This window comes from Crocuta crocuta, unplaced genomic scaffold, assembly GCF_008692635.1.
Source record: "Crocuta crocuta isolate KB4526 unplaced genomic scaffold, BGI_CrCroc_1.0 scaffold324, whole genome shotgun sequence".
NCBI classification, from domain to species: domain Eukaryota; kingdom Metazoa; phylum Chordata; class Mammalia; order Carnivora; family Hyaenidae; genus Crocuta; species Crocuta crocuta.
Genome location: NW_027527431.1, coordinates 28,889 through 40,204, shown reverse-complemented (window position 1 = coordinate 40,204; position 11,316 = coordinate 28,889). Strand labels below are relative to the sequence as shown.

The window sequence follows — 11,316 nt, the reverse complement described above, 5'->3', positions numbered from 1 at the left end:
TATGTACTGGGGATGTGAAACTTTTGCATAATAAAAACCACTTAGTAAAATAGAACATAGAAAATCAATATGATCCTTGAGCAAAGTCCTGAAATAATAATGGAACATGTTGGATGGGAAAATAGGACAAGATAGTACCTTTCAAATGAAGGAAACTAATAGAATAATGAATGCATAATAGAATGCTGGCCCTGAGCTGATATGGTATATGCAGTGATTCATATATTGTGGGTTTGCTCCCACAACTACCGGGTCCATAGAATAAATACAACTTCATATGTTAAGGGTGTGATTTTTATTTAATCTTGTAGACAATAGTAGCCAAAACTATTTTTAAGCAAGGAATGATGTGGTTGTGTTGGTTTTAGGAAAGATAATTCAGATAATGCTATAGAAGCTTAGAGTTGGTTTGGTGGAAGATCTCTTAAGAGATTAATTAAATGGTTTGGTCAAGGATAAAAAGATCTAAACTAACATATTGATAACAAATGGAAAACGTGTGCTGAAGGGTGAATGTATTCTAAAAATACGTCAGAGAGAATGAAAACAAAGCTTAGATCCAGTTTTAGGATGAAAACAGAGGGAAGAATAAAGAATAAGTGAGGAGAGGGGTGTCTGGGTGGCTCAGCTGGTTAAGTGTCCAACTCTTTGTTTCGGCTCAGGTCATGAGCTCACGGTTCATGGGTTTGAGCCTCAAGTTGGGCTCCACACTGATGGCATGGAGCCTGCCTAGAATTCTTGTTCTCCCTCTCTCTCTGCCCCTCCTCAGCTTATATTTTCTCTCTTTCTCTCAAAATAAATAAATGANTATTAGCCCTTTTATTCATGGGCAGATTCCATAGAATTCACAGATTCCAATGTGTGTTTACGTGCAGACCCTGTTGTCCACTCTAAACTATACCTCCTTGGATGTGCCTAAACACTCTGTAATGAGTGGACAATCTTCCTGTGCAAACCCTGGGGATGAGACAACTTATCTTAACAGTAATTATAGAGAGAATTGTTATTACTTTGAACAGAGCCTGAGCAATGAGCCATTTTGACTTCCCTTGCCTTTGAGATTCACCGTGTTCAAGGTTTATCCTGTCCAAAGGTTGGCATATTCTAAATACATGAATCTGTATTTATTCTAAGGATTCTGTCCTATGTATTTCATCCCTTAACATTTTTCTACAGATCCAGGATCACACACCACTGGGCAATCTCTGAGTGTATTTGTTTTCATGGGGACCAGCAGTCATGTGCTTTCATCTGCCAGACCTTCACGTTCCCATCCACGTGCCAATGTCTTCACTTCATACAACTGTAGTGGTTCTTCAAAGACCATCTTGCTTCTTCTAACAGTTAGCCGGATATCTGTAAACTTTGTTATTCTTCCTTGGAAGAAGATGCCATATTTTCACCCTAATGCTTATTCAAGTGTTCCTAAGAAAATTCAAGATTCTTCCCTTTGCTCCTGATTCCTCAGACCCAAAAATGTGGTGGTGCTGCCTGCAGAACTGGTGTCTATGGGTGAGGCAGCTCTTTCCTTAGATAAAGTTCTAGAGGGAAGAGAAATCTGAACTCCAGATTAGCTGATTACCACTTCACTAGACAGTGAAAGACTGTAAGTATTTTCTCTTTCAGCTCAAATGCTCACAGGTCTCACAAGCATGCAATCTATGTTTTGATTTAAGATCTGTAAGTGTAACAAACGGGTGTCCAGAAGAAAAGCATTCATTGGATACTCATACCAGAGAAGGGGAATCAGTTTTTCCTATTACTGCAGGCGTCTGCCCTAGGAATAAGAGAACACGAGAACTTGAAATAAGATAGAACTCGTACCTACATCTCGGTCTTACCCCTGCATGCAGGTATTTATTTATAACAAAGAACTGTTATCATTTGACAGGCATATTTGCATTATACTATTGCTTTTGGGTTGAATTGTGTCCTCCTACAAACCTTTCCCACCTAAACCCCAGTTCAGGTTAATATGACTTTATGTGAAAACAAGGTTTCTGCAAATATATTCAAGTTCAGATGAGGTTACGCTCAGTCAGGGTGTGTTCTAACCCAGTACGACTGGTTTAAGAAAAACAGAAGAGACAGCGAGGGAGAAGCCATGTACCTACAGAGGCAATAGTTAAAGTCCTACAGCTGCAACTCAAGGAACTCCCCAAACTGCCAGCAAACAAGCCACCAGAAACTAGAAAGGTCCGGGGATGTATATTCTCCCCGACAGGTTTCTAGGCCCTGCCAGTATCTCCGTGGTGGACTTGTGTCCTCCTGCCCTATGAGACAATAAGCTCCTGCTGTCCTGAGGACCTAGTTAGTGGTGCTTTGTCTGCAAGACTAGGAAAAGAATACAATATATGGAAGTTCATATTAACCTGTGTAGGTCAACTTAATTCTTCTCTTCTAGGTACAATGCATCTTACATGTTTCTTATCAGAATATATGCTTTCTTGGTTCAGACCACTTTCTCTGCATCACTGAGAAGAACAAAATTATTTAAAATCAAGTTCTCAGCTGAGTATGAGCTATTTTGTTGGTCTCCCAGAAGTAACAGCCTATTGTAAACCTTGTACGAGCCTTTCTCTGGGCACCATGATGGACTGGAGAACCCCCTTCTCTCACCCTTTAAAGCACATGGATAGAGGGAAGAAGCAGAGGTAAATCCCAATAGCAGGTGGCAAATTTACGGACTAATGCCAGTTGTATGGTTCTGGATATTTTGGACCAAGGCCTGATCATGTGGAAGATATAGATGATAAGAACCATGCTGTCACTACAGACAAGCAAGAACTTATTTCAAATGGGACAATGGATCTATTGGAACATAAACCTCTCAAGGTTCAGTAAAGAACTAAAATCATTATGTCTTCTATTTCTTATTGAAAGCTAGGGAAAGGCCTTATTGAAGGGGGAAAGGCCAGGCAGTGGGGTGGGGGAGCAGCCTTGAGAATCTCAAAGCTTATTAGTGATAGATTTATACTTACGATCCAAGTATTCTGCTTCCTACTTTATTGCATTTTTATTTATTTCTGAGAGAGAGAGAGAGAGAGAGAGAGAGAGAGAGAGACAGCGTGAGCAGGGTAGGGTCAGAGAGAGAGGGAGACACAGAATCTGAAGCAGCTCCAGGCTCTGAGCTAGCTGTCAGCACAGAGCCCGATGCAGGGCTTGAACCCACGAACCCGTGAGATCATAACCTGAGCTGAAGTCGGACGCTTAACTGACTGAGCCACCCAGGTGCCCCAGCTTTATTGCATTTTGAAACTTAGTATCTCAAATTCATTTTACCCTTTGGCAACACAGCAACAACAGCCAATCAGTGAAAGGATTTGGGAATAGAAGGATAAGGGGATCGAGAATCCAAAGGCATAATAGAGAGGTGGCTGAATATCTTCTTGCCTTGTCACTGATTTTGCTAATAGAAAAGCTACTTTTACAAAATATAGAGTCCTGCAAAATTCCATACAACATGGCTTTTGAAAAAAAATCCTAGAATTTGAATAATTAAGGTTATCTATTTGTTGTTCAAGATTTCCTTTGCTTTGCTGTTCTCTCTGAGTTTCTATAACACCTAGACCCACTTTCAATAGCCTGTTCAAGTTCCTAATCTTCTTCTCTATTCTGATTCATTCAACAAAGATTGTTTGTGACTCTAGTACATGCCAGATTCTTTTCTATCTCTTTAGGAGATATTACTCCCGTCCGGGTTGTATTTACTATTTAACCTGCATCACGGAGTGGATGGTGCAGGGAGGTTATTTCTAAAAGCAAGCCCAGTGATTTTAATAGAAAACAGAATGATTCCTATGAGGTTGGCATTTATAGGAAGTACAGACTGAGGTGCTAAAAAAATATTTTCTCCATTACATTAAAAATTTTTGAAAAAGAATTGTAATGTGAGACAAAAGGAAAGATTAAACATTGGACAGATGGTTTCCTGATATTTTACTGAAATTGGTGTCAGTGATGATTATTCAGGATCAGTCATTCTGCAATGTAAACATTGGGCATGATGAATTCTTCAATCATTTCCAATAGGTGCTTCCCAGTCAATAATCACGATTTTAGGCTCCATCCCCAAAGATTCCATTAGTTTATGCATTAAAATGTATTGGTCCCCTTTTACAAAAAATGGTAACAGTAAATTTCACTGTCTATGCATTTTCAGAAAACATATTTTTTCTCCCCACAAAACAGAAGTAGGGAAGCCACTCTCATGTATTTCTCTTGATGGAAAACAAAGATAGAGGGATGGGANAGGAAAAAAATCAATGAAATTAAAAGGCAACCAACTGAATGGGAAGAAATATTTGCAAATAACATATTGGATAAAGAGTTAGTACCCAAAATCTATAAAGAACTTATCAACTCAACACCCCCCAAAATAAGTAATCCAGTTAAGAAATGGGCAAAAGACATGAACAGACACTTCTCCAAAAAAGACATCCAGATGGCTAAGAGACACATGAAAAGATGCTTATCATCACTTATCATCAGGGAAATATAAATCAAAACCACAATTAGATACTACCTCACATCTGTCAGAATGTCTAAAGTTAACAACTCAGGAAACAATAGATGTTGGCAAGCATGTGGGGAAACAGGAACCCTCTTGCACTATGGGTGGGGATGCAAACTGATGCAGCCACTCTGGAACACACTATGGAGGTTCCTCAAAATTAATTAATTAATTAATTAATTAACCTACAACCTAGCAACTGAACTACGAGGTATCTACCCAAAGGATACCTGATTTGAAAGAGCACATGCATCCCAATGTTTATAGCAGCACTATCAACAACAGCCATATTATGGAAAGAGCCCAAATGTAAATGTCCATGGATTCACAAATGGGTAAAGATATATATATATATACAATGAAATGTTGCTCAGCAATCAAAAAGAATGAAATCTTGCCATGTGCAACAATGTGGACGGAAGTAAACTGTATTATGCTAAGCAAAATATTTCAGACGGAGAAAGACAAATATCATATGAATTCACTCCTATGTGGAATTTAAGAAATACAACAGATGAGCATAGGGAAAGGAAAGTAAAAATAAAATAAAAACAGAGAGAGGCAAACCTTAAGAGAGTCTTAAATACAGAGAACAAACTAAAGGTTGCTGTGGAGTGTTAGGTAGGATGATGGGCTAAATGGGTGATGGGATTAAGGAAGGCAGTTGTTGGGATGAGTACTGGGTGTTCATGTAGGTGATGAATCACTAAATTCTACTCCTCCTAAATCCTTATTACACTATGCTAACTAACTTGGACTTAAATAATTTATTTTTTATTTTAAAAATTATTTTCTATAAAGGAAGTTCAGCCAGAGCAATAAGGCAAGAAAATAAATAAGTGGCAACCAAAAAATTAAAAAGCATAATCTTCTTTGTTTGAAAACGATATGATCTTATATAGAGAAAATCCTAGACACCACCAAAAAACTGTTAGAACTCATCAACAACTTTAATAAAGTTGCATAACATAAACTCAATATATGGAAATGAGCTTCCATTCTGTACAACAAAATATGTAAAAATACTTTTTAATCCCATTCACAATCACATCAAAACCGTTAGAATATTTAGGAATAAATGTAACCAAGGAGGCAAAAGATTTGTACACTTGAAATGACAAGATGTTGATGAAAGAAACTGAAGAAGAATGAAGATGCCCTATCCTATCCTGTGTTCACTAATTGAAATAATTAATACTGCTAAAATGTCCACAGTACTCAAAACTATCTATAGATTCAATCCAATTCCAATCAAAGTTTGGGTGGTATTTTTCACAGATATAGGAAAAACAATCCTAAAATCTGTATGGAGTCACAAAAGTCCCCAATTGCCAAATCCACCCTGATAAATAAAGGTAAAACAGAAAGCATCCCTGTTCCTGAGTTAGAGTATATTATAAAACTCTAGTAAGTGAAACAGTATGGCACTGGCTCAAGAAACAGACACACCAAAGGAACAGAATGAAGAACCCAGAAATAAACCCACCCACATACAGACAACTAATATTTGACAAAGCAGTCGAGAATATTCATAGGGAAACAACATCTTTAATAAATGGTCATGAAAACTGGGTAACTACATGCAATGAAATGAAATTGGAGCCCTTAACACACCACCTACAGAAATTAACTTGAAATGGGTTAAGATAAAAACATAAGATCAGAAATTCTAAAACTCCTAGAAGAAAATACGCTGAAAATGACCCTTAACATTGGACATGGTGACAGTTACCAAATGATGGTGTTATAACATCCTATCTACTAACACAGCCCACTGTTTGTGATCCAAATTTCAGTCCAGAGCCTGAGTATGACACCAAAACCACTAGCAACAAAGGCCAAAAATTAATGAGACCACATCAAACTAAAAACCTTCTTTTATCAAAAGAAAAAATGAACAAAATAAAGTCAACTTATAGAATGGGAGAAAATATTACAAATATACTACCTGATGATGGGTTACTATCCAAAATATCAACAGAACTCATGCATATCAATAGCATAAATAAAAAGCAATTGCATCTTTTAAAATGGGCAGAAGAGCTGAGTAGATATTTTTCCAAAGAAGACTTACAAATGGCAAATAGATACATGAAAGACACTCCACATCACTAATCATCAGAAAATGCAAACCCACACCACAATCAGATACCATCTCACACCTGTTAGAACGACTACCTTCAAAAGGGTAAAAGAGAACAAGATTTGGTGAGAATGTAAATTGGTTGGTGGGAATGTAAATTGATACAGCCACTATGGAAAGCAGCATAGAGGTTCCCCCAAAGCCTTTAAATGAAACTATTACCATATCCAGCAACCAACTTCAAGGTGCATAAACAAAGGAAATGAAATTGGGATATCGGAAAGATACAGGCCCTCCTAAATTCATTACAGGACTATTCATAGTTGCCAAGATATGAAAACAGCCTAAGTGTCCAAACAGATGGGTGGATAAAGAAGATGTGGCACACATATCTAAAGAAATATGATTTGGCCGTGAGAAGGAAGGAAATCCTGTCATTTGCAACAACATGGATGGAGCTTGAAGGCATTATGCTAAATCAAACAAGTCTGAAAAGAAAGTCAAGGACTATGATCTCACATATTTGTGGAATCCAGAAGAGCTAACCTTGTAGAGACGGACAGTAGAATGGTGGTTACCAGGGGCTAAGGAGGTAGGAGAAGTGAGGGACGGTGGGCAAAGCGTTCAAACTTCCAGTCATAAGATGAATAAGTCATGAGTGTCCAATATGCAGCATGATGATTGTGGTTAATATTATTGTATTATCAACTTGAAAGTGGCTAAGAGTGTAGATTGATCTTGAATGTTCTCACCATGAAGAAGAGACAGTAATTATGTGATGTGATGGACAGTGTTAGCTAACACATGGTGGCAATAATTTCATTATATGTATATTCACATATATGTGAATGTATGTATACTCCTTAAACTTGCTCAGTGTTAGGTATCAATTATATCTTTCTATATCTAAGAAAAAATAAATACAAACAAGGGCTATCATTCATTTCTTTCATCCCACTTAAAATTTCTATCCTAAGGTCAGATTTTTGTGGCTCTTTAATACAAAAATGTCCCTGCAGGGGCACCTGGGTGGCTTAGTCGGTTAAGCGTCCGACTTTCGCTTAGGTCATGATGTCGCCGTTCGTGAGTTCGAGCCCCGCATCGGGCTCTGTGCTGACTGCTAGCTCAGAGCCTGGAGCCTGTTTCAGTCTGTGGCTCCCTCTTTCTCTGACCCTCCCCTGCTCTCTCTCTCTCCTAGAAATAAATAAAAATATTAAAAAAAATGTCCCTGCAAAGTTGCTAAATGAGAGTGTCCTAGAATTACTCCATCTACAAACACAGCCCGCTCTTTGTGATCCATTTTTTCAATGCAGAGACTGAAAGAATGGCATTTCTAAGTGTTTAACTTATGTGTATCCGTAATGACAGCAGAAGGGGTATGGTTTGTTCCATGGAGTCATTGAGCAGTGCAAGATCCCGTCGATAGCAGATACTCCCACCATCTCCTGATAAGTGGTATTCTGTTTTCAAAGTGACCTATGGGAATAAACTGTTAGCACATTCACTTGGGTGTATTTGTACCTATTTGAGAAAATATGGGAAATACATCTTTTATAAGCCTGTCACTTCTAAGTAGTATAAACTAAAGGAAATATATTGTCTTCTACTAGTCACCTTCACAGAAGTGTTAAGAGATTGACCTACAAGACATTGCATGTTGGGCACAGGTTTGTGCATGTCTGTGTGTGTAATAATATATGAATATATATGATAGAATACATGATATGATAGAATATATGATAGATGATGGATACAATCCAAATTCAAGCCAAAATGTATCATCTTGTGGTGCAGTATGAAGAGGAACATTTTGGGGGAAGGATAGACTGGTTTTTCCACGGAGGGCAGTGAAACTTGAGAGAGGTTGATTTTATGCTAAAAATGACACATTAGTCAACATGCTTCCTTTAAACACATTAAAACAGAGTTCTCATTTGAGATAAGTTAATAAAGAAACTTTCCAAAAAGAAACTTGCAAAACTGTTTCATGTTTCCAAATGCTTGCAAAGGGACTTACAAGTGTGAGAAAGTATTATGGGTAACTTGCTACCACAGATTTGGGGGAATGAGGCCCCATAAAAAGCTTTGACCACTGATCATGACATCCCATTGATCATGAGNATCTGAAAAGGAGTCACCTGCAAAGGGAGGGGCTGCCGGGGATCTGTTTCCTGTTCCTGCCTCCTCAGGGAGCCTGGTCAGAGCAGGACTCTGGCAGACAGTAGTGGTGAAATGTGCCGACTGGGAGACACAGGAATGTCTTACAGGGGTGACTGCACTCTGATGATGGATCCAGTAGAGAGTGAGCAGGAGGCACAGGGTCTGCTCAGAGAGCAGTAACCCTACACTATAGACACTGCCTTTATGCGAACACACGACAGTCCTCAGGCCAGAACAAGGTAGGGACACATTAACTGAGAACCTCTCTTCCCTTCTGTGGGCTCATTGGTACCACAGGGGAGGGCATGGAGGGGTTGGGTTCAATAGGTGATGACGACTAAAGAGAGCACTTGTGATGATGGAAATGTTGAATCACTATATTGTACACCGGAAAGTAATATGACACTGTAGATTAGCTCGAATGGAATTAAAATAAAATCTTAATTAAAACTAAAATAATATAAATCAATTTGAAACAAGAAAAATTTGAGGCGCGCCTGTGTGACTCAGTCAGTTAAGTTTCCCACTTTGGTTCAGGCCATGATCTCACAGTATGTGAGTTCAAGCCCTGTGTCTGGCTCTGTGCTGACAGCTCAGAACCTAGAGCCTGCTTCAGATACTTTGCCTTCCTCTCTCTCTGCCTCTTTCCCACCTGTGTTCTGTCTCTATCTTTCTCAAAAACAAATGAACGCTAAAAATTTTTTAAAAGAAAAGAAAAGAAAAATTTGAAAAACAAAGAATTGTGTTTCAAAACAAAAACAGTATCACAACGGTGACATTACACCACAGCCTGATGTCTGAATGGCTTTATCAGGATGGAGTTTTCTCAGAGCTAAAGTTTGTTATTCCCACAGTTGCCTGCCTACACCTAGGGAAAACCTATGATCCAGTCAGACTATGGACGTTGTAATAGAGCCGTGATCAAACTGTGAGAATAAACAATAGCTTCAGGCAATTGCTAGAATGCTAACATAGTAATATTTATTACAATGCTTTAGTGGTTTCTATTCTTCTTTTGCTAGGCTTGTGTGGTGTGTGTAACTGTCCTTTTGCAATTAGAAATGGAATAGGGTTCCCAAATGGGGGTGAAATAAGAAAATCCTGTGAAACTTTTTACATTATTAATATGACGCAGATGATCTAGAAACACTACATCAGTATCTCTGGAGGCTACAGTGCGTCCATGAACCTAGAGTTTGAACACTCGCTTGCATAAAAGAATGAATGAAAGAAGTTCCTTTGAGAGTTGTCAGGGGAACTATTGAGGGCACCAATATCTTAAAGAGTCTGATATTCAAAGTCTTCCATCAAAGGGTCTTGCCCCCAGTCATCTGGAGTCATAGGCCCTACAGAGCACCTTCTTCACTGCACCCATCACATCCTTGTTCCGCAGAGTATAGATGAAGGGGTTGGCCATGGGGGTGATGATGGTGTAGACAAGAGCAATGAACTTGCCCTGATCCTGGGAATAGTTGTTGCTGGGCTGGACATAAATGTAGATGGCTGTGCCATAGAACAAGGAGACTACTGTGAAGTGGGACCCACATGTCCCAAAAGCTTTCCTCTGCCCTGAAGCTGACTTTATTCTTAACACTGCCCTGACGATCCGACCATAGGAGAACGTGATTAATGCCACAGGTAGGAGGAGGATGATCACACTGGCAAAGAAGATCTCATTCTCATTCCCAGTGGTGTCAACACAGGCAAGCTTGAGCAGTGGGGCAACATCACAGAAGAAGTGATCTATTTTATTTCTCCCACAAAGTGGTACAAGGAAAATGAGCACCGTCTGCAATGAGGAATTGGCAAAACCAATGAACCACGATGCAGATGCCATCAGGGCACAGAGACGAGGGTGCATGATCACCGTGTAGTGCAGGGGCCTGCAGACAGCTGCGTAGCGGTCAAATGCCATCACCCCTAAGAGGATGCATTCTGTGGATCCCAACCCTAGAGTGATGAACAGCTGAGCAACACAGCCGCCAAAGGAGATAGACTTGTCTGCTGCCCTGAGATGAACCAGGAGCTGAGGAACAGTGCTGGTCGTGTAACACAGGTCCAGAAAGCTTAGGTTGGAGAGGAAAAAGTACATGGGAGTGTGAAGGTGTGGGTCCAGGCGGGACAGTGCGATGATGGTCGTGTTTCCCAGCAGGGTGAGCAGATAGAAGATCAGAAGCACCACAAAGAGGACTCGCTCGAGTTGAGGCCGGTCAGAGAAGCCCAGCAGGATAAACCCAGTGAAGGAACTCCCATTTTTCTGCTCCATCCTTTCTTACCACATGTTTCCTGTCAAGACCAAGTATTTAGCAATTTTTAAAAGAAATCTTCAAAAATAAAAAAAGTTGGCAGGGGTTTGAATTGATCATGTGAAAAGACAAGGCCATGGAATTTATCAGTAATAATTTGAATAAATGTTGTACTCATTGAAATGACTTGGCTTGTACAATATAGGTCACATTATCACAAAAAGTAAATCATTAATATTTAATATAAGAAAAATCAAATAATGGATCTTTTGTTTGCATCAGTAATAAGAATATAAGGTCGTTCAGTCTGCCCT

General features: G+C 39.3%; 1 pseudogene; it reads right to left on the bottom strand.

The window, feature by feature from the left end:
- Nucleotides 1-10,083: 10,083 nt before the first annotated feature.
- LOC144227551 (olfactory receptor 2B8-like) lies at nucleotides 10,084-11,037 on the bottom strand (annotated as a pseudogene).
- Between the last annotated feature and the right edge of the window lie 279 nt (nucleotides 11,038-11,316).